Source organism: Pinus tabuliformis, chromosome 6, assembly GCF_031772625.1.
Source record: "Pinus tabuliformis cultivar Carrire ecotype Pingquan chromosome 6, CPIR1, whole genome shotgun sequence".
NCBI lineage: Eukaryota > Viridiplantae > Streptophyta > Pinopsida > Pinales > Pinaceae > Pinus > Pinus tabuliformis.
The window spans coordinates 68,925,507-68,949,946 of record NC_142292.1 but is presented as its reverse complement, the minus strand read 5'-3'; the positions used below and the strand labels follow the sequence as shown (position 1 = coordinate 68,949,946).

At 36.7% G+C, this 24,440-nt stretch overlaps 1 pseudogene; it reads right to left on the bottom strand.

Annotated features, from left to right (window-relative positions):
* Positions 1 to 23,339, bottom strand: part of LOC149257274 (casein kinase 1-like protein HD16 pseudogene) — a 42,915-nt pseudogene extending 19,576 nt beyond the window's left edge.
* Positions 23,340 to 24,440: the final 1,101 nt, after the last annotated feature.

The window sequence follows — 24,440 nt, the reverse complement described above, 5'->3', positions numbered from 1 at the left end:
CAACTTTATTTTGTTGGCAAACCAAACATTCCGCCACAAACTTTTGAATATCTGATTTAAGGCCATCCCAAAAAAATTCCTTCTTAACCCTGTGGTAAGTTTTTAAAAATCCTGAGTGCCCTCCTAAGGGAGAAGTGTGCAATTCCATAAGAATCTTTTCTTTTAGCTAGGAATTCTTACAGAGGTATAAGCGATCTTTGTACCATAACGAATCATTTTGCCAGCTAAATGTATCAGAAGTACTGGAATCTTGTTGTAGCTTTCGAATAAGTGCCCTCACTTTTCGTCATTCTTCCTTTCCTCCCTTGCTTCATTTATCCAATCTGGTTGGATAATAGAAATGGCACACAACAATGCTTCCACATCCTCATCCTTTCTTCAGAGTGCATCTGCCACCACATTTTGCTTCCCTTTTTTGTAGATGATTTCAAAGTCATAACCCAACATCTTTGTGACCCACTTTTGTTGCTCTTCAGAGGATAATATTTGTTCTAAAAAGTATTTAAGGCTATCATGATCCGTTTTTACCTTGAAGTGTCTTCCCATTAGGTAGGGTCGCCATTTCTTAAGTGCATGGAGTATTGCCAACATTTCCTTCTCATAAATAGCTTTGATTAAAAACTTTCCCTTGATTGGACGACTTTCAAAAGCAATGGGTCTTTCATCTTGCATTAGAACAGCACCAATTCCATTTCCTGAAGCATCACATTCCACAATAAAGGTTTTTGTGAAGTCCGGTGTATCTAAGACCAGTGCTTGGCACATTGCCTCTTTAAGATGTTTAAAGGCCTTTGTTGCTTCCGGAGTCCATGAAAATGAATCTTTCTTCAATAATGTTGTTATAGGTGCTGCTATTCTCCCATAATTCTTAACAAACTTGCGATAATACCCTGTCAACCCAAGAAATCCTCGCAAATGCTTTATGGATGTGGGGATTTTCTATTCCTTAATGGCTTTAATTTTTCTAGGGTCTACCTTAACTCCTTCATGAGATACAATATGACCCAAATATTCCACCTCCTGGACTCCAAAGAAACATTTGGATCTTTTTGCATATAATTGTTTCTCCTCCAATAGTTGTAGCACCCTGTCAATATGTTCAACATGATCCTTCCAAGACTTGTTGTAGATTAGTATATCATCAAAAAATATTAACACAAATTTTCTAAGGAATGGTTTGAAAATTGAATTCATCAAACCTTGAAATGTTGAAGGTGCATTGGTAAGGCCAAAAGGCATGACCAAAAATTCATAATGACCCTCATGAGTTCTAAATGTCGTTTTCAGAATGTCTTCAATCTTCATTCTGATTTGATGATATCCCGAATGAAGATCCAACTTGGTGAAGTAAATTGATCCATGCAATTCATCCAGTAATTCATCATTGACAGGAATGGGGAACTTATCTTTAATAGTGAGCTTGTTGAGCTCCCTATAATCCGGACACATGCACCATGATCCATCCTTCTCGTGCACCAATACTACTGGAGCTGAGAAAGAACTTTGACTCGGTTGAATTATACCAGCCTCTAACATTTCTGCAACCATACGTTCAATTTCACTTTTCTGGACATAGGGATATCTGTATGGCCTGATGTTTGGAGGAACACTTCCTGGAATCAGATGAATAGCATGATCATGATCACGCATAGGTGGGAGACCTTTTGGAGTCTCAAATACCTTGGAATGATTGTCCAGGACTTTTTGGAGATCAGGAGAAATAGATGATTCCAATGTAGAAACATCTAGCGAACATAATTGTGCAATTACACCTCTTTGCTCCTTTTTTGGAAGCTTTGTCATGCCATTAGAGCTAATTATCTTTCCTGGTTTCCCTGCAATACCCCTTAATTCAACTTCCTTTCCTTCCGTAGAAAATTTGATGAAAAGTTCTTGAAAATTAAAAGCTATTGTACCCAAGGATTGTAGCCATTGGACTCCTAGTACAACATCAGCACCTCCCATTGGAATGGAAAGCATTGGGCTAGTCAATACATATTCTCCCATGGATAGCTTGATATTATGGCACTTTCCAGAGAAATTTATTGTTCCTCCATTTGCAATCATCACTTGACACTCTGGTGCTGGATATAGGAAGCAATTCAATTCTTTTGCTACCCTACAATGAATAAAATTATGGGTGCTTCCTGAATCAATCAACACTATTACCTTTTTCTTCTTGATTTGTCCTTCTATCTTGATGGTTTGAGGAGTGGTAATTCCCGCCAATGCATTACAAGATATGGTCGGATTTATTTGTTCTTCATCTAGGCTTTGTTCTTGGAGTATATCCTCTTCTTTTGACCTTTCTTGCTCCTTTTCTTCTTCCTCTTCACAATCTATGTAGAATAATTTCTTCTCAGCACACTTATGACCTTTTGTGTATTTGCTATCACAACTATAACAAAGCCCTTTTGCTCTTTTTTCTTCCAATTGTTTTGTTGTCAACCTTATAGGTTGTGGAAGACTAGGGGCAACAACACTTCCGTCTTTATAGTTGTGAGTGGCATGCTTCCTAGTTGCCATAATTTTGCTTTCCATTTTTCTTGCTAACCTGAATGCCTTCTCTAATGAATCAGGTTCCCAAAGGCGAACATCATGTTGTATATTATCCTTTAAAGACCCTATGAACACATCAATCCTATGCTCCTCTGGAATATCTTTTACCCTTATGTTCAATTTTTGGAACTCCCCAATGTGCTCCCCAAGTGATAAATTGTTTACGAGAACAAAGCCATTGATACCATACAAACTGATTTGGTTCCAAATATATAGTTGCCATACGTACCTTTTGTGCGTTTTGCACATTATTGAGATCGAAGAATTGCTCCATCTGTAATATCCCTGTGGCGGGATCCTTGCCATCAAACTTCCTCATATCGATTTTTGGAATATGGTGATTCTTCGATCCAACATTAGCGTCTATGAAATCATGATTAACATTTCTTTTGTTCTCATCATGAGTTTCCTTTACTACCTTTTCACCATTAGTAAGTATTTCTTGTAGAAAATTTGTCAAATCTGTCTTCAAATCTGCCATGCCTGTCTTCAAATTTGTGTTCAAATCTATCTTCAAATTGTCCATCTTAGCTTCCATGCCATTCATCTTAGCTTCCACGCCATTTATCTTAGCTTCTGTTAACTTTTGTGAGCGTGACATCTGTTGCACTTGTTCTTGTAATTTTGATATATCATGTAGCATTTCTTCCTCTTCTTCATGAGTCATGCTAGAGCTTTCAGGTTCCTTACTAGGTGTTTGCATTTTCTTTCCTCGGGGCATCAGTTACCGATAATAATGCTCTACTATGCCCTTTGAATTCCTTCAAAATAAATTTTCAAACCAAGCTTAAGCAAAAATTTAAAAAAATCTACACACCTTTTTTCACTTTGTAGTAGCTTGATATTGCCTCTGATGTATCTCCGTACTTTCCAATCATCTAGTTCTGAATTTGTGACCTGTAGTAGCTCTCTGTGTCCTCTTTCCAATGCCACCAGTCTGATCCAAATTGGATTCTCCAAGAAAGAGTTATGCACAATCTCCCAAGATGACCTGATTATAGACCTTTCCAGAAGAGTGAACTTGTATGAAGTGCCACGTGTACAATTTTCGATCTTTGGTTCTAAAAAAGATATACAAGAAACTACAGTCCATCCTCTTTTTGTACCTTCTTACGAAATTTCAATCTGATTCCCAGAGAGAAAGTTATGACGATTTTCCCCAGGTCACATGTTTTGAATGTAATTCAGGAGTCTGCAAAAATACCAACTTCCTCAGATCATATCTCCGCAAATATCGCGCGAAAAGATCTGAAATGCAGACCCAAGGTTCAACGCGATTTCTTCTCAAATGGGTTTTTTTTGCGACTTCTGAAACGTCACAGAAAAAAGTTATAGCGAAAATGCCACGATGACCTATTTGGAGCAGCGAAACCCTAGAATCCAAAGCTCTGATATCAAATGTTATGAAACCAGCTCAAGAAAAGATAGAAAAGATAGATCAATGCCTTAGAATTCAGCCTCTTCAAGGGGGCAACCTCCTTTACATTACATAAATGAACAATTATTGGATGATCCAAATGACAAAATCTCCTTTCTATATATAGGAGTCTAAGGAGTCACAATATAATCCAGCCGACCTAACAATAATAATATAAAGCCACAAAAATAACAATAGAGGGATTCTATGGGGCACAGAAATAACAATATGGGGGTAATAGGGGCACAACAATATAAATAATGGGTATAACTACAATAGTAATGGGGTAATCACTAGTATTATAGGGACCCAACATTTTTGCTTTTATGTATTCTTCAATAGTAGGACCATTATCTTTTCCTGTAAAACTTAAAACCGCCATGAAGAGGGTTTGGGAAAAACTCACTTACAATTTTAAATGGCCACAATTCCATCAACATTGCTCAGAATCCCTATTATGACCTGTTTTTGAAAATGGAACAACCATTCTGCACCTGCCATGTGGTAGAAATCCCGATCTAGGCACTGGAATTTCAGATTTGCGCTGCAACTGTCCCGCCGTCACAAAAAATTTCTGAAAAAAAAAAGGTTGATTTTAAATCAACAATGTCTCCCTCATCCGGACTCCAATTCGACTGATTTTTTTTTTGAAATTGGGTATTTTTTCACAAACAATCCAGATCTGCAATTAGATTCTGCAAATTTTGCACCATGACTTTCAAATCTGCGCCGCAAACTCACTACCCCGAAAAAATGTTTGCACCCCAACTGATTTTTAAATCACCAATATCTCCCTCATCCAGACTCTGATTCGGCCGATTTTTTTTTGAACTTGGGTATTTCTCACAAAGAATCCAGATCAGCAATTAGATTTTGCATATTTTGCCCCAAAATGTACAGATTTGATCTGCAAACTCACCACCTCAGAAAGTTTCTGCAAAAAATTTAAAAAAATAAAATAAAAATAAAAATTAATAATAATAATAATTCCACTTTTTCCCAAGAAAGTGCTCTGATACCACTTGTTATATATCTGATTTGAAAATATAAGACAATGCAAATATACCCAAGAATAATAAGATAGAAATAGATAGGAATGATTCACTTTTTTGATCAAACCCTTAAGGTAGGGCAACACCATACATTCACTCCTTAAGGAAGGGGAGCACTCCACAAGCCATATGTCTCTTAATAAAATATTCCTTGACATCTCTCAATGGGGAGTCTCTAGCCTCTATATAGGCTTCATACATACAATACCAAGGGTCATTACCATGGTTCCCTCAATACCAACTATCTAATACCATGGGCTTATTACATTATTGCTAACTATTTGTGGTCCCTTACATGATACGGGTTAACCACCTTATTTATTACTATGTCTCATCCCATTATTACATTATTCATTTCGGTACCTCTCTTTGTACCCCATATTATCCCCCCTAGGTATACTAAAAAAGTTGCATTCGCCACCGTCACTATTCTCAACCAAGCAAATGTTCGAGTAAACAGCGCTCAGACTCCACATGAACTTTGGTATGGTAAGACTCCTACTATAAAATACTTCAAAGTTTTTGGAAGAAAATGTTACATTAAAAGGAATGATGAAAAACTTGGTAAGTTTGAACCCAGAGAAAATGAAGGTATTCTTCTTGGCTACTCTTCCTAAAGTAAAGAATATAAATGTTATAATAAAAGACTTGGGAAAATTATTGAAAGTATTGATGTTGTGGTTGATGAAGCATGCAAAAATCCAAAAAAGATAAAAACCAAAGATTAGGAAAATGAAGAAGATGAGGATCATTTTCCCACATCAAATCACACTGATACTGAAGAAGAAACCAATGAAGCACCAGAAGAAGAGATAACGGTAGAAGAAAAGATTGCGTCTAGGTATGTTAAGAAAAAACATCCAAAAACTCAAATTTTAGGGGGAGAAGAGGCAGGTGTGCAGACAAGAAGAACTATTATAGAAGCCTCAAGCTATCTAACATTACTATCTTCCACCGAACCTCAAAATGTAAATGAAGCATGAAAAGATGAATTTTGGGTCAAGGCCATGAATGAAGAACTTGAACAAATTGAAAAGAATAATACTTGGGAATTAGTTCCTAGACCTCATGATAAGAATATCATAGGAACTAAATGGATATTCAAAAACAAGCTAAACAAAAATGGAGAAGTCATTAGAAACAAGGCCAGACTTGTTTGTAGAGGATATGCTCACCAAGAAGGTATAGATTTTGAAGAAACTTTGCACCTGTTGCTAGACTTGAAGCCATAAGGATGTTTCTTGCTCTTTCTAGTTTTCAGGAATTCAAACTATACCAAATGGATGTAAAATTTGCCTTTCATAATGGAGACTTAGAAGAAGAAGTCTATATTGAAAAACCAGAAGAATTCATTCTTGTAAATGATGCAAAACTTGTATGCAGACTCATAAAGGCTCTCTATGGTCTAAAACAGGATCCAAGGGCCTGGTATTACCGTCTTGACAAATATCTCTACCAATAGGGTTTTTCAAAGGGGTCAGCAAATAGCAATCTATATACAAAGATTGACACTGATAAATTGCTAATAATTGTTGTTTATGTTGATGATATCATTTTTGGTAGCAATGAAGAATCCATGAGTCAGAATTTTGCTTTAATGCAGCAAGAATTTGAAATGTCCTTGCTTGGTGAGCTTACCTATTTTCTTGGTCTACAAGTTCAACAAAATAAAGATGGTATTTTTCTCTCACAAACCAAATATCTCAAACAAATCTTGAAAAAGTACGGCATGGAAGATTCTAAACCAGTATGTACCCCAATGGTAACAGGATGCAATCTTAGCTCAAATGATGAATCAGCAGCAGTACATCAACCAACTTATAGATCCATGATTGGCAGTCTGCTTTATCTAACAGGTACCCAACCTGACATCATGCATGCAGTAGGAATAGTTGGAAGATTCCAAGCAAATCCAAAGGAATCACACCTTCAGGCAGTCAAAAGGATTTTCAAATATCTTCAAGGAACACAGAACTTTGGTTTATGGTATCCTAGAGATACAAATCTTACACTTCATGCATATACAAATGCAGATTGGGCAGGAAGTGTTGATGACAGAAAAAGCACTAGTGGTGGTGCATTTTATATGGGTTCCAGGTTAGTGTCTTGGTTCAGCAAGAAACAAAGTTCAATTGCATTATCTACAGCTGAAGCAGAATATGTGGCTGCTGCATCTTGCTGCACACAACTACTTTGGATGATGCAAACCTTGCAAGACATTCAAATCACATGTACTCCACCCATCTCCATTCTATGTGATAATACAAGTGCCATAAGTATTTCAAAGAATCCAGTCATGCACTCCAAGACCAAGCACATACCCATCAAATATCATTTTCTACGTGAACAAGTGCTTGAACAAAAGGTAAAATTGGAGTATGTTCCCTCCAAAGAATAGGTTGCTGATATATTCACTAAACCACTGCCCAAAGAGACATTTGAATATCTAAGACAAACGTTGGGAGTAGTTGTTGCATCATCCTACTGTTAAATCCTTTTTTTTCAGAGAAAGGTGGTTATACGCGAGTTTCATGAAGCGTAGTCGCATACCTACGCGGGTTTCTCTGGGAACAGTCGCATATATGTTGGTTTGAAGAAAAGTAGTGGGCCAGACTCTGGAAAAAGGGGTCTGCTATGGTTCTGTCAATTATCTGCTCTGTTTGATGATGGTTACAATCTGTTGATAACATGTGGAAATATACTGGTCCTCATAAAGTTGTTGATAACTAGATGTATATCTGATTGATGATGATGCTTTGATATCTTTTACTGACATATGCAATGATCAGACCTGACAATGAACAGGTGGAACAGGCTCAGGGGGAGAACATGGTATGCTTCTAATAAAGCATTGTTGGCATTATAACTAGAAGCCTTTGGTACCTAATGAGTTCTTACTTTATGATGATAGGTTGATAACCACATATGTTGATTATCATGGTTGATGATGTGGGATGTTCCCTAGTGATGATATAATGAAGGTTCTTGTGGAAAGATCATGCAGTTCTTGATAAAGATGTCTATGGTGTTTTCACATACATATGATATGATTTTGTGATACCGCTTGGAGATACGACATATGCTTAGTTGATTTATGGAAGGTTATGATAAGGGAATGAAGCAAGTCGATCTTGATGATATCAAGAGGATGAGTTGATATATGCCGACTGTTGGGTCGTTAATATGCCATTATTATTGTCACTTGTGAACGTTTATTCCACCCATTTCTACCATTCTTCATCACGTCATTTATTATAATTTATTATTTAAATCCATTTTATAAATGATTTATGCTCTTATGAATGAATGTTATTTATTCTCCTTTATTTCTAATAAATTAATGATTATGCGTGATTTTATCAATGATAGTTTTAATAAATCAGTTATAACATTATTTACCATTCTTAGCCTCCAAGATAATTTTCAGATTGAATATTTGATTTTTAAAAGCGCCAACTCAGAAATACGCTGGAATAAGGAGTGACAGTTTTGTGGTTGAGATTCTGAGCAAATGGAGTAGAATCTGGAAAATCTGGAACATGGGTTTTGTCCAGAACGGGCCCAATTAACTTTGTTAAAGAACGGTTTGCCCAAATTCGGCTTGTACAGAGAGAAACGTAGGGTTCTTTGAGCACGATTTTCTCAGATTTACAGTTGCGGCCGTCCTCCAAACTTTAGCTGCAAACCCAAATTCGTCTTGCTTTTGTTGAGAGATGAAAGGAAATATATTTTCTTGTTGATCATCTGGTTAGAATCAACCCAAATTTGTAAAAGAAATCATGTTGTAATTATCTATGTTATAACTGCTCTCTGATCTTTCTCTATTTAAATGAAAACAAAGATCAGAGAGAGGGAGACTTCAGGATGACTTTGGGGATTCGAATGATGGCGAATTGATGATTTGAATTAGAGATTCAGAAGCAAGGATTCATGATAGGATAGGAGGAAGGAAGGATTGTTTTATGCTGTAAGTCTCAAAGCTTCAACTATTGTAATGATTTCACTATTTAATGATTAATACATAATTTGGGCGTTGCTGTTCACTCTTTTCCTTCTGAAGTAACCCAGCAGCGTCCGCTGGCGGCTAAGGGCCCAGCCTCTGGTGGAGTACGCTGCTGCTGTTGTGTATCATATCTTTACAATTGCTGCTGTATCATTATACTGTGAGTTATGCGTGGTTTGCTTATCTTTATTACTCGGTAATCTGATATATCTTTCATATGCTATGTTATGCTCTGTTATGATCAATGCACTAATGGTTTTTCTCAGGAAATCTGTGTAATGACTCTGCATTGTATAATTGAATCTTTTCAGAGTTGATCGCATGCTTTTAGTCTCAACCCTTAATTTATGTTACAGAGCGTCTGTATTGAATATTACTGTCATTTGATTCATTTGAAATCCTGATTATGGCAATCCGAAAGTAATGTTATTCTATTTGGAAACATAGTCGTATTATCCTTAATTGTCAGATTACTATATTAGTGTGAGGTGTGCATATATGATCGATTATTGTCGTTCCATAATTCATCAATGAGTGTTGTTCCATAAAGTATATTCCATCCAGTTTTCTTGAGGAGTGAAGAGTGTTATTTCATAGCAGAGTGTGAGTAAGTTGGTTTTGACTCGCGAGATTTAGTTCTTTTGATTGTTGTTTCATTTACTGCTGTTCTATTTACTGTTGTTCTACTTCCTTTTGCTATTCCATTTTACTTGCTGCCGTTCCATTTACTTGCATTTGCTGCTTTGGTGTGAGAGAAGGTCTAAGGCTGTAGTGAGCCAGCAAGTCGCTGCTTAGCTCCCAGACCTATGGTCCATGCTCTAATTTCCTTTCCATCAGTTTCTAGAGGGATGGGTTATCACTTCCGCACCCTTGACTGATAAGCTGTCTTGTGTGATTTTATCCTTTTGAAGTAATTTAGTCATAGTTTAGCATCTATCTACTCTTGTGTTCTCTGAACGTTGTACTACTAAACATTACTTTTGAGTAAATAGCCGCCTCAGACTGAGTACACTCTTGAAATAAAAAGTCGTCCCTGGGTTGATAATTAATGTGAAGGTAATTAGGAGTTCAAAAGACACCTTTTTATCGCTCCACATTTTGGCGCCGTTGCCGGGGAGAGTGTAGCCATTTCTAAAGAGTAGTGTGAATCTGATGAGTGCCTGCTAGGGAAGAGTTGGATCTTAAAAACGGAAGGTAAGAACCTGCGTACGGAGCATGTAAAAGCCCTGCTCCCCCGTCCGCTTTCCAGCAGGACTGTTAAAGAACCTAGGGTAGAGATAGATGTTTGAATTTTTGTGTGAATGATTAGGAAAAAGATAGAAATTTTTAAAAAATGAATCACATGATCTCACGCAAGTGGTGATGTAAGCACCACCCATTTCACTAACCAATTGACAGGAACATTTGAAGAAGGAGCCTTGAAGAAACACACGAAGAACATCTTAAACTATGGTAAGAAATGGCTCACGTTTCTACTTTTGAATTTCCTATCAAAGATCTAGGAGGAGTGACACAAATGCACATAATTCCCCCATCTTTACCAAATTTTCATGGTTTAGCAAATGAAGATCCAGATACATTCTTATTTGAGTTTGAAATACTTTGTAGAGGATATGATTATTGTACTGACGATCAAAGATTGAAAGTGTTTCCTCTTACTCTAAAAGGAGCAGCTCTCTGATGGTTCATGAGCCTAGGTGGGAATTGCATCCAAACATGGGAGGACATGAAGAACATATTCTTGAAGAAGTACTAAGACTATTGCAAATCCAATGAAGATATTTTCGGTATGATACAAGGTGAAGATGAAAGTTTGGAGGATTATGTAGATCGATTTCATTATAACCTTCAAAAATCAAAGCATAAGCATTTGGAAAAAGAGATCTTAAAAACACTCCTTCTTAAAGGGATCAAAGATGAATTTTTAGAACTCTTAAATCTGATAGGAAAAGGTGATGTTTTTCAGTTATCATATGATGATGTTTGTGAATTGTGCATAAGGTATTCAAGAGGAATCTTCAAGGCTGGTAAGAATTCTAGAGATGTTTTTTCTTTGTTTTCCAAATCTACTACAAGAATAGGAGACATAAGAGTTGAAATCAATGTTTTATTTGAAAATTTTAAAGTTGATTTTATTAGCTCTCTAAATGAAAAATTGGATGTTTTGCAGGTTCATAAAAATGAAGAATTTGATGAAGTGTTTTACCCTCATGACCGAAAGGGGCATTCCATAGATACTCACTCTTCCTTATCTACGATGGAAGTAGCATATCAAAGAGGTGAGGAAGCTGCAACAAAGTCAAAACCATGGAAATCATGGCCTACAAGTATGGTTCAAAACACTTCCTCTTCATTCTCTTACTTGCATAATCCATTATGGAATACTCATGTTTTAGGGCAGCCATGTCAATTTCAATATAACCACCAATCTTGTTTACAAGTTGGGCATGGTTCATCTTATGATGGCATGACTACTCTCCCTCATCTTGTAGCACAAGCACATTCTCCATATTCTCCACCAGCTCTTCCACAACACCTTGCTTGCCCATCAAAACCATTCACGCAACCCAATCAACCACATCATCAAAATGCTCCATTCCTTACACATTTTCCTGCTCAACTAATTCCACACCCTCACCATAATAAACCAGTACAACATACTTACAATGTTGAACTGGCAAATTTATCCACCCTTGCCACCCATTCTATCTCACATGTGTTATTAGAGAAAGCCTACAATGAGATTCTGAATGTTTCAAATGCAAAAATTGTAGAAGTTATGGAAGAAAATGAGATTTCTTTTACTATGCGTCAACAAGCTATTTTAAAAGCTCAAGAACTTCATGATATGATGGCTATGCGAAATCAAGAAAGTAAAGGATATATTGAAGATTGGTTTCACTCCATCATTTGTTTGCAACATCACTCTATGCTTCAACAATTTTTGATACCATTTTTTTGAAGGGAAGTTGGCTTCTGATACCCTAATATCCATTAACATGCATTTTTCAAATTTGGGTATGTGCATACGTGAAGCCTTACTTCGAAAATGGCTTCACTGGAAGTACTCATATACGTAGTCATATTCATTTTTCCAATCAAAATAGGTTAGTGTAGAAAATAAAATAAATAAGGGAATAAATAAATGCATTTTGTTTTTTCTTTTATAAAACTAGTTGTTTCTTTTGTTGCAACACGCTATTGAAATCAACATCGATGATAAATGTTTCAATTCATTTGTGTATGTAGATGATTTATAATAAAAATAACAATTCTACAAACACTTATATTCATCTTTATCACCAATTTGAAAAAATGCTTGAACATCATTTTTTTGGCTTGCGGGCTTGACGATATTTCTGAAAAAACAGTTGGGACAGTCACGTTTTGAGGAACCAAAAACGAATATTTTTAAAACATGTTTCTACCCCAAGTAGCCCTTGATGTCTACTTTCTAACCCAATTTGAATCACTCAATTTGGATTTGAAACGAAAAAGTTAGAACCAAAACATTGATAGGGTGTCTAGCGGGCAGTTCAGGAACAGAGTTGGGACAGTCAGTTTTTGGAGGCCTAAATGACCATATTTTTAAAACCTATTTCTATGGTAGATTCCCCTATGAATCTAGTTTAAAATTCAATTGGAATCACTCATTTTCGATATCGTATGGGGAAGTTATGATCAAAATACTGACTGTCTATCGTAAATCAACACTCTTAAAACTCTGTCTTTCCGGCTGTTCCTTACAGTATTTGACCTATCAATTCTTCTTGTCTTCAAAACATGTTTCTATTGGAAATAAATAAATGAATCTACTTTCATTTCCAATTTGAATCATTTGAATCCGACATCAAACGAAGAATCTATGCTTGAAATATCAATCGTTGGTCTAGATTGGGTAATCGAAAATGACTCTATTATGCAGGTTGTTCTAAACAAATTTGACATATCATAGCATTGAATTTTTAAAACCTGTTGCTACTGGAGATAACCCTTTGAATTAGCTCTCATTTTGCTTTGGAATCACTCAATTTTGACGAAAAACAAAGAAGTTGTGATTAAAACACTGCGGGCTAGCATGATTGGCCACTACTCTCCCGCAAGTGACAGATAAATTTTACTTTGTTATTTTCTCAATGGATTTGTTATATAGAGTAACTACTTGTTGTTCTTTCGCATAATTCTTGGATTAGGGGAGCTCGATCACCTCTCTTTCTCCATGATTTAATGTTTTATTACAGGTAGGCACTCGTTTTTTGCAGGTCGTGGGAAAATAAAGAAGGTCAATTTATGGACGAGTGATTTTTCAAAGAAATTTTTATAAAACAAAGGAATTTTATCCAACTCAGTACCCAACGGATTCATAATAGAACAAATGAAGAATTGATTTCGATTTGAAGATTCATGTCTTGTCACTGCTGCCAAAACATTTTTCAAAAAGATCATTTTTTTTACATAATATCATAGTTGTTGTAACTTAATTAAATAAAATGTTGTTTCCTTTCTAATTTCTCTTATATTTTGTGTTTCAGGTGTTGCTTCATTCAAAGTGTAATTCATCCTCAGCATCAACGCCGTGAACAGCTAATTTGTTTTTTTTGCATGTTTGCATTTTATGATTGTCCATTTTGTTGTTCCTTTCTGAATGGAACAGCACTTCTGCACTTTCACATTTTGCTGTTCCTTTTCGAAATGGAACAGCACTTCTGCACTTTCACGTTTTGCTGTTCCTTTTCGAAATGGAACAGCACTTCTGCACTTTCACGTTTTGCTGTTCCTTTTCGAAATGGAACAGCACTTCTGCACTTTCACGTTTTGTTGTTCCTTTTCGAAATGGAACAGCACTTCTGCACTTTCACGTTTTGCTGTTCCTTTTCGAAATGGAACAGCACTTCTGCACTTTCACATTTTGCTGTTCCTTTTCAAAATGGAACAGCACTTCTGCACTTTCACGTTTTGCTGTTCCTTTTCGAAAGGGACAACACTTCGACACTTTTAGTTTTTGTTGTTCCTTTTTCCAAAGGAACGGCATTCGCATTCTCACACTTTTTTTGTGTGTATTTTTGCTTTTTGGTGTGCATTTCCTTTGTTGTTCCCTACAAGGAATAACACTTTTTTGAGTGTTTTTGTTGTTCATTCAAAAGAGCAACACTTTGGGATTATTTTCGAGAGCAACCCTTCCTTCCTCTTGTGGGATTATTCCTAATTCATCTCAACCACATTTTACTGATTTCATTTTGTGGCATGAAGTACACTATTTTTATGAGGACAAGAATTATGGATTCTATTGAAGCGAGTTAATATCATTCACGTTATGATCTTTAACAAGACAGCTCCTTGATGATAGATTTTTTTCAAAAGGGACACAATTATTTATATACTACTTTACTGCATTGTTTTCTGTTGTACATGATACTGATTGATCATCTTAATACCATACTGGTTCCACCCTTCCTGGTTATAATCTTCTCTGTCTGTAATAAATGAGATTATGGGTATATTTTTTTCTATTGACATGTTCAACTTCTTCCACCATCTCTACTCTTAAGGAGTACTGAGCCTCCCTCATTTTATCATAAAAATATGTAATAACAACAAAATTTTGTTCGCAGATGGAGGATAGGGGGTCTCATTACGAGCCAGCCTACCATGTTCATAAGGTTGTAACAAAGTGACATTCCCATTATGGCCACCACACCAGGGTTATGATCCATTGGATAGCCAAATTATCCTTGGAACAGGAGGTCTCATCACGAGCCGGCCTGATCATTTTTGCTACATCCTAGTGAATGGCAGTGTGGTTATCTGGTTACCATGCCAGCACATTGATCTCTTCTGTAGAACAACACTGAAACTCTCTAGTAATAAATTGAGGATTCTGGCTCATATGGGTTAAAAAGCAACCCTGTCGAGGCTATGGACGCCTGCTGGCAGCAGCGGCTCTGCTTATGGTATTGAAGTTATATCTTATCGTCGATTATTATTATAATACCCTTTTCTTATTTTCTTTTTTATCAGAGAAGTTATTCCCTTAATTTTTTCCTGTTTTGAACCTTTATGCATGAGAAATTGTTTTTAGATCAATCGCATCATTTTCAGCTAGAATGTTGTCAGTCAAGCATCTTTTTGGCATATTGTTGTCCTTTTTCGTTTTGCATAAACTATCATCAATCCAAAGCATCCTATCTCTTATTCATAACTATCTTTACACACTTTGCTCTCAATACAACCATAACTTTCACCGTCCTATCATTGATATGTGTACTCTGCTTCATTTACTATTGTATTGTTCACTCCCTTGCCCTGTCATCAACACCACCCCTTTCATATGCTTTATGGTTATGGAACCCATTATCCAATTGGAGGGGGGAATGTATGCATTATGGGGTTGCATGCGATATGATTACTGCACTTTGCCATACCTTGTTGATTTGACAACATATTAGTATTGCACGTATACATAAGTTTTTCTAATTGAAATTTTGCATGCATTTTATCTGTTGCTATTCAAAGCTAACACTATGGATTCAAGAATATTGTATGCAAAATAGTGTTTTGTTTACAAGAGAACAACAAGTATGGGCAGAATTCTATTCGTAGCATGACCACACTGTTGCACTTCACAGTAGAGGCTCGCGAACGTGAACAATTCTTCAGACATGATGTGTTTCCCTGGATTCCACCTTTTGCATCACTTTCAGCCCCAACTCCGCCTACATCAGCTTCAACAACTGCCAGTCCATATATGTCATTCCACATTTTTGGAGGTAAAACTTGAGGTAAAAATGCATAGTTTTCTAATTTATTATAAATTTAGGAGAATCTAATGAACATCCATTTTGAGCATTATTTACCATCCTTCATTTCATAGTTTTTACCACTTCCCATTTTTCAGCAGCATATCATTTCCGAGTGTGGGGGAGTGTTCCTTCATTTCTTTCTTATGACCATGTCATTCATATTCTTTATCATCCATTGCTATTCTTATTCATTCTCAACACCTCCCTTATTTCATGTTGTTTTACACCAAGCATAGAATTCAACAGTTGGTAGCAACCACCTCTATTTGTTTTCTAGCGTCGCATGAGGACATGCTAATTTTTCAGAGAGGGGGAGGAATTGCTATGCATGATGGATGTTTTCTACTTTCTTCCTTATTTAAGGCATACAATTTCATTTTTACACAGTGCAGAAATTGATTTCCACATATTTTTAAAACTATGAACTCAATTCTTGTAATTTTTGGAAAACACATACGTATCATCAATACAAACCCACACAATTTCAAGAAATATTGGTTCATAAATTGCGGAAATCATGCACTCTCACCTACAGCCATTTTGTTTATATCTCATGATCCATGCATCAAAACGATCTGATTTTTGGATCATAGAAGCCTTCATATATTACAAATCTACTTGCAACATTTCAACAAAATCTGGTTTGTAGTTTTTGACAAAATGGTTAATGAAGTTTGTTGTTATCTATATCATATTTTGTTGCAAATTCATATATACATATAATTGAATGTGAATGTAAAAATTGTTATGCCTTCATCAAGATTACTAAAAGTAAATATTCATTAATTAAAAAAGCATTCATTTGTTCTCAAAATTTTTATTGCTTGGTTAACACATGGTTTTTGTCTTTGGGTTGCATGAGGACATGCAATATATTCAGTTTTCGTTGCATGAGGACATGCAACATATTGAGTGTGGGGGTATGTTGGGTCGTTAATATGCCATTATTATTGTCACTTGTGAACGTTTATTCCACCCATTTCTACCATTCTTCATCACGTCATTTATTATAATTTATTATTTAAATCCATTTTATAAATGATTTATGCTCTTATGAATGAATGTTATTTATTCTCCTTTATTTCTAATAAATTAATGATTATGCGTGATTTTATCAATGATAGTTTTAATAAATCAGTTATAACATTATTTACCATTCTTAGCCTCCAAGATAATTTTCATATTGAATATTTGATTTTTAAAAGCGCCAACTCAGAAATACGCTGGAATAAGGAGTGATAGTTTTGTGGTTGAGATTCTGAGCAAATGGAGCAGAATCTGGAAAATCTGGAACATGGGTTTTGTCCAAAACGGGCCCAATTAACTTTACTATAGAACGGTTTGCCCAAATTCGGCTTGTACAGAGAGAAACGTAGGGTTCTTTGAGCATGATTTTCTCAGATTTGCAGTTGCGGCCGTCCTCCAAACTTTAGCTGCAAACCCAAATTCGTCTTGCTTTTGTTGAGAGATGAAGGGAAATATATTTTCTTGTTGATCATCTGGTTAGAATCAACCCAAATTTGTAAAAGAAATCATGTTGTAATTATCTATGTTATAACTGCTCTCTGATCTTTCTCTATTTAAATGAAAACAAAGATCAGAGAGAGGGAGACTTCAGGATGACTTTGGGGATTCGAATGATGGCGAATTGATGATTTGAATTAGAGATTCAGAAGCAAGGATTCATGATAGGATAGGAGGAAGGAAGGATTGTTTTATGCTGTAAGTCTCAAAGCTTCAACTATTGTAATGATTTCACTATTTAATGATTAATACATAATTTGGGCGTTGCTGTTCACTCTTTTCCTTCTGAAGTAACCCAGCAGCGTCTGCTGGCGGCTAAGGGCCCAGCCTCTGGTGGAGTACGTTGCTGCTGTTGTGTATCATATCTTCACAATTGTTGCTGTATCATTATACTGTGAGTTATGCGTGGTTTGCTTATCTTTATTACTCGATAATCTGATATATCTTTCATATGCTATGTTATGCTCTGTTATGATCAATGCACTAATGGTTTTTCTCAGGAAATCTGTGTAATGACTCTGCATTGTATAATTGAATCTTTTTAGAGTTGATCGCATGCTTTTAGTCTCAACCAGTTATTTCTGTTACAGAGCGTCTATATTGAATATTACTGTCATTTGATTCATTTGAAATCCTGATTATGGGAATCCGAAAGTAATGTTATTCTATTTGGAAACATAGTCGTATTATCCTTAATTGTCAGATTACTATATTAGTGTGAGGTGTGCATATATGATCGATTATTACCGTTCCATAATTCATCAATGAGTGCTGTTCCATAAAGTATATTCCATCCAGTTTGCTTGAGGAGTGAAGAGTGTTATTTCATAGCAGAGTGTGAGTAAGTTGGTTTTGACTCGCGAGATTTAGTTCTTTTGATTGCTGTTTCATTTACTGCTGTTCTATTTACTGTTGTTCTATTTCCTTTTGCTATTCCATTTTACTTGCTGCCGTTCCATTTACTTGCATTTGTTGCTTTGGTGTGAGAGAAGGTCTAAGGCTGTAGTGAGCCAGCAAGTCGCTGCTTAGCTCCCAGACCTATGGTCCATGCTCTAATTTCCTTTCCATCAGTTTCTAGAGGGATGGGTTATCACTTCCGCACCCTTGACTGATAAGCTGTCTTGTGTGATTTTATCCTTTTGAAGTAATTTAGTCATAGTTTAGCATTTGTCTACTCTTGTGTTCTCTGAATGCTGTACTACTAAACATTACTCTTGAGTAAATAGCCGCCTCAGACTGAGTACACTCTTGAAATAAAAAGTCGTCCCTGGGTTGATAATTAATGTGAAGGTAATTAGGAGTTCAAAAGACACCTTTTTATCGCTCCACACCGACATACTTTGTCACAGGTTGATGATATTTTGGGAACTAATGATGGACTTATATAGGTTGCTGGTCTGGATGCTGCTGATGGTGCAGATCATATGATAGTTTTTTATGACAATCATGGTCTTGTTAAAGATATTTGGTCTCTGTTACATATTTCATGTATATCATTTAATGTAAAGATCATGAAAAGACCTAATTTGTAACCCCACTATGCATGGGATGGATGATGTAATGTTTCTTATTTCTATCATGTATAAACAATTGGTATATCCCCACTTGGTTGGGTGGATAAGTCAAATTTGGTATATCCCCACTTGGTTGGGAGATGGATGTATGTATGAGTCATTGGTAATAGTGTTATCTCAAAATCAGACCCTGGAAGGCTGCTAACCAGGAAGACCTTAAGTAACTATTTCAAACCTACTTTAGGCTGAGGCTTAGCCTCCCCAACCTGAGAGGGCTCTCTCAAAGGATTAATGATCTTTGATTATGATTAAGATGGCTAACTCTTATGAAACAAATGTAAAAATATGAGTGGTGGAAACACAACTAGAAAGTATCCATTGGGCTTATGGAGTCAAATTCGTTTCAGTATAACAATGATATCAACCTTACATAGAAGTCAGGACATCTAGAATTCAACCATTCAGAACACACCAGAAACATACAGGACAACACAGTTTATAAATATGTGAAGGAAATTAGAGCACAATCAGTGATTTCTAAGTAATCACATATCTATACCACTGCAAATACTAAAGAGAGGATGATACACAACATTCTGAACAATAAATTCCTTCTGATTCCTGAGAAGTAAAGCCCAGTATTGTATTACTAAAACAGAGTCATATACATAGCACAATAGTTCCAATTTCTCTGAAATTTTCCAACCCTTGGTACATTGCCCTCTCTCCTATATATAGAATTCTTTACAAGGCTGAGATTCCTCCTCCAGCATGAGGGGAACTCAAATTCTGCTTGCTATGACACCTATTCCAACTTTAACTACTTATTAAATGCAACAAACTGCTAACTAGATATTTTAGAAACCTAAGACAATTAGGAGTCTAACTCCACATCATGCTGGTAATAGCATTAATTACAATCAAATCTCGTTCTCTGACAAGTGGTCTCCTTCAATTTAGCTGTGGTGGATGTTCAAAGCTCCTTACTGGTCCTTAATGTCTTATCCCTTTACGGCTGCTGAGAAGTAGGAAACTGCCCCTGTTTTTATGCTTTTGGTTTCCTCAAAGATATTCGGAACCAATTAACCATGTTGATCTTCTTTAATTAGCCAACAATCTATTGGAGTGCCACGTTCTTCATGTGCTATAAGCCTTTCCCATATACATGTGTGATGACAAAACTTCTTTAAAGCTGATTTAAAAGTCATTTACAATACTAGAGGTGATCATTTGTATAACAAAAAGTTTAAAGTTCATATAACTTATTTCCGCTTGTTTTGCCGTGGCTGGTTGCTTGCACATTGTAAATGATCTTTTCTGAGATTTCCTTTCAAAAATGTCCCCTTGGTCCCTCAAAATTGGTCGACTGAGCTTTAATTATGCAGCTACAGCAGTTTCGTAGCACGCTACGAAACTACTATGTAATCACAAAACATAGTTTAACACCAAAATCTGACTGACTTGAGCCTCTTTTATCTTGACATATCCCTTTCAACTGCCCTGAAGCTATCAAAAATGAGTATAGATGTATCATTCTTCAAGAAACTGTAACCAGGTAAATCATCAAAATTTTGAATATAACCTTACTTGCTGTGTGGTTTCCTTAAGGAGATCTTTCCCGCTGGGTTAGCTGCAACTTCAACTCTTCAATTTGTCTCTTCATAACCCTGATCCCGGCTCTAAGTTTCATATTAACTCTTCTGATGAACTTTGCTTCTTTTATTGCAGGGACTGTCCAGGTATAATATTGTGCATTACAGTCGACTAGCTCGGGTATTTGAAATGTTTTGTCTTCCCACAGAGCTTGCATTTTGTCAAAATGGGCTTCCTTGATTGCATGCTTCCTAGAGGCTTTCTTCAATCTAGCAATTTCAAGATTTGCTAACCTCAACTTATCTTTCAATTCTTCAACCCTATATTCCTTTTGCGGGGTAATTGCCTTCCCTCTATCTTCTTTATGCAGCTGTGATGATGTTTCTAACGAAGTCACAGGTCTATCATGAGTTTTCACGATTTCCTCTGTTTCACCTGCTTCTGGCAGTATCTCCTGTATCTGTTTGAAATTCCTCGTCATGGGTCTTCTTGGCTTAAAGACAAATTGACCAACTTGATCATCAAACTTGAGAGGTTTTGATTCTCTTAGTCTTGTCTTTACCTGATTCTATCAGATCTTCTTGAACCAGGGGAGATTCTTCAATATCAATGGCTTGCAGTAAGTCATTCAAGTTTCCCTTTGAAACAGGGTTTTCCTTAGCAACCACCTTCTTGCCTTTTTCCTTAGCTAAATTGACTCTTAGTCATTCTTCTCTGGACTACTTCTCCTATAGATGGTTCACATCTACCTTCTTTGATCTGAGTTTTCTTTTTCAGGGACTGCTGGGGTGTGTCTTGGATAACCATTGATCTGGCGGGCTCCCTTACTTGTTTCCTAGCTTTCAATTTTGTGAATCTCTTGGATCTTGTTTCTGTATGATGACCAGTTGTATGATGACCAAGGTACCTAATGACTCTAATGATGAAGATAAGCAGTTGGACATGATAGGCGAAGTGTATAAGCTGACAGTGGATGATGCAACCATAACTGAACTTGACAGATATGACAGCTAAGAAAGATTTGCTACGGATTGCACGAATCTCTGATTTCGTAGCGCAGCCAATGTAAAATCTGGGTTATGCGCTACGAAATCACCTAAACTGCGCTGCACTATGAAAACACCTAAAGCATTTCATAACACATAAGAACCTTTACAACAAGCTTGATACAGAGAATCCATGTAAGTTATGGGACCAATGGTGAATGAGAACGGACTATTGACCTTTATTTAACCATCCTACCTAGACTCTTAAGACACTAAGACTTAAATACTAAAGTAAACATGGAAAAAACTGAACTTGGACTAACACCTAACCTTCACAAACAAACTGATGTGAACAATTTGGTAATCGCTTCTTAAGTGATAACAGTGGCTCCACTTGGGATAGTGTGCTCCTGTAGTACACTAAGAACTCGCAGGTCCAGTGCTTTATCCATTATTTTAAACGTGGATTTGCTGGACAAGCATCCCCTTTAAGCTTCTTGGGCCTTCACCTCGGGCTTAAGCCTTCTGTTTCAGCTTGTCATTATTTACAACAAAAAGAAAAACTGATAAAACGGATATATACAATGTTATGAGAAACTGATAGTATTTCAACAATGATAATGCTTTAGGAACCTGCCATTAACAGGTCCTCCAGCATATGGTTCTCCATCAATTTCTTGCAAAATGTAAGTGTTGTTTCCATGAAAAGCAGCAATTTGATATGGGCCCTTCCACAAATTTTCAAATTTACCGTGCTTACCTTTCTCTTCGATTCTGGCTTCCCATTTCAGCACTCTATCATGGATCTGAAAAGTAACTTCCTTGATCTTCTTATCAAATGTTCTCTTGATTCTGTTCTGACTTTGTTGATGACTGTCATATACCTCATTCCTCTTCTCTTGCAGGGCTATCTGTTTTCTGAAAGCCTCTCTTCTGATTCTCCTCCAACTGATTCATTGAAAAGAATGGCTGATCCGAGACCAGTATCAAATGAATAAATAGGAAAATTTTGAGGTTTGTCTTTGCTGCTTACCATATAAGCCATTCTGGTCTCCCGATACAACCTCCTTTGCTCACCAAAAACAGGGATAGTAGCATAGGTAAGGTCCATCTGCATCGTGCCTTTGATCTTTGTTGCCCACGATCTTGAAAGAAGCATCCCAAACTTAGGTGGAATGTCGGCCACAACAATGTCCATGACAATTGTCTTTGCTGGAATTTGTGTGAGCCCCACAACAACATCTTTAATCAAACCAATGCATTGAACTCTTTTTGAATCAAAGGAAAATAAATCCTTATATGGTCTAGTTACCTGTAATCCCAATCTTTCCATGATCACCTTGGGCATAATATTATGAGATGCCCCTGAATCTAACATAGCATTATGTAAGGTCATATCATGAATGCTTATGCTTATGTAGAAAGGAGGAAACTCTTCATTTTGTTCATCTTCAAGTCTTGGACCCAAGTAAATAATAGGATTATCTTCTTGCACATTTAAGATATCAGCTACTCTTGGTTGTGAATTGAGCATTTCAACAATCTTACTTCTGTATTTGTCTACCTTGAGGATTTCACTAAAGGGGACTGATATTTTGATTTTTGCAATCTCATTCTCAAGGTTAAAAACAGAAATAGTTTTCTCAATTTCTTTAGTAGGGGATGGAGCTTGAATATCCTTTTTGCCAGGTGGAGAATCATTTTTACCTTCAGCAACCTTTGAGTTGTCTTTCTTGTCTTCAACAACCTTTGATGCATCCTTCTTGGGCTGTGCTTTGCTTGCTGTAATGGGCACATTTCTATCCATGAGATTGTACTGCTTTTGCATCTCAAAGATAGCATGTTGATAGCCTTTTAAATAGTCTGAAGGTTCCTCTCCTTGTTTGGTCATACTGGACTCATCATGTTCTTCCTTAGTCAAGAAAATCCCTGGCACTTCTTCATCAAGACAATGGATGGACTCCTCAGGAATTTCAGGTTCATCTTCTTCATCAACCAAGTTTTGCTGGAAAGGAGGTCTTACTGGAGGATCAGGCTGTTGATTCCTATTTTCTCTTGGCCTTTGTTGATTTTGAGGTCTTCTGAACTGAGGATTTCTAAATTGAGGTTCCTGCTGCGCTGGAGGAGCAGAGGTATTCCCAAGAGCCAACCGATCCATCAGCTTTTCCATGGTCTTCATCATTGAGTCAAACTTATCTTCTGGAGCTGAAGTGGAAGGTTTCTCTTCTTCTTTCAGTTTAGCTTTTGCCATCTTTGATTTTTTGGCAGCAATCATGTTTACTTCCACTTTAATTGCATCGTTTTGCATGTCAGCAAGAGTAGCAGAATCCCTTTCTCTGAGTAATAGAGAGAAGTCAGAATCAAATGCTTCGGCATATCTCAGTTGTGCCAAGGCCCCAGGAGGTTTCAAATGGACTGGGATGGAATTGTATATTTTATTAAACCTCTTGGAGAAGTTTTGGACAGTTTCATCAGGTGCTCTTCTAAGATTGTTGTATTCAGTAAGAGCTTGGACAGGATTAGTTCTGTTTCCCCACTTCCTTAGAAAACTATCTTCAAACTCTGCCCAACTGTGAATGCTTCTAGCTGTAAGAGCTTTAAACCATTTTCTAACCTCTCCAATGAAGGTTTGTGCAAACAATCTTAGCTTCACATCCTCATCATCAACTTCCTCTCTGTCAGCAAAATCATTGAATCTGTCTACATGTTCTTCTGCTGTGATTTCTTCATCCCCACCCCATGTTGGAATTCTAGCAGCATATTTGCTGGGAAGGTCATGTAAAACAGCAGGGAGGGCTAGTGGAGCATACCTAGCAGGTACGGCCATAATTAATGGAGGAACAGTGATGACAGGTACTGAAGGGATAGAGGAACCAGAACTGATATGAGGTGGATTTCCTGGTGTCTGAGAACTACTAGGACTAGCAGAGGCAGAGGATAAGGTGCTGAGACAGAAAGGACTTGTTAATGCTTGAAATTTCACCTCAGGCTG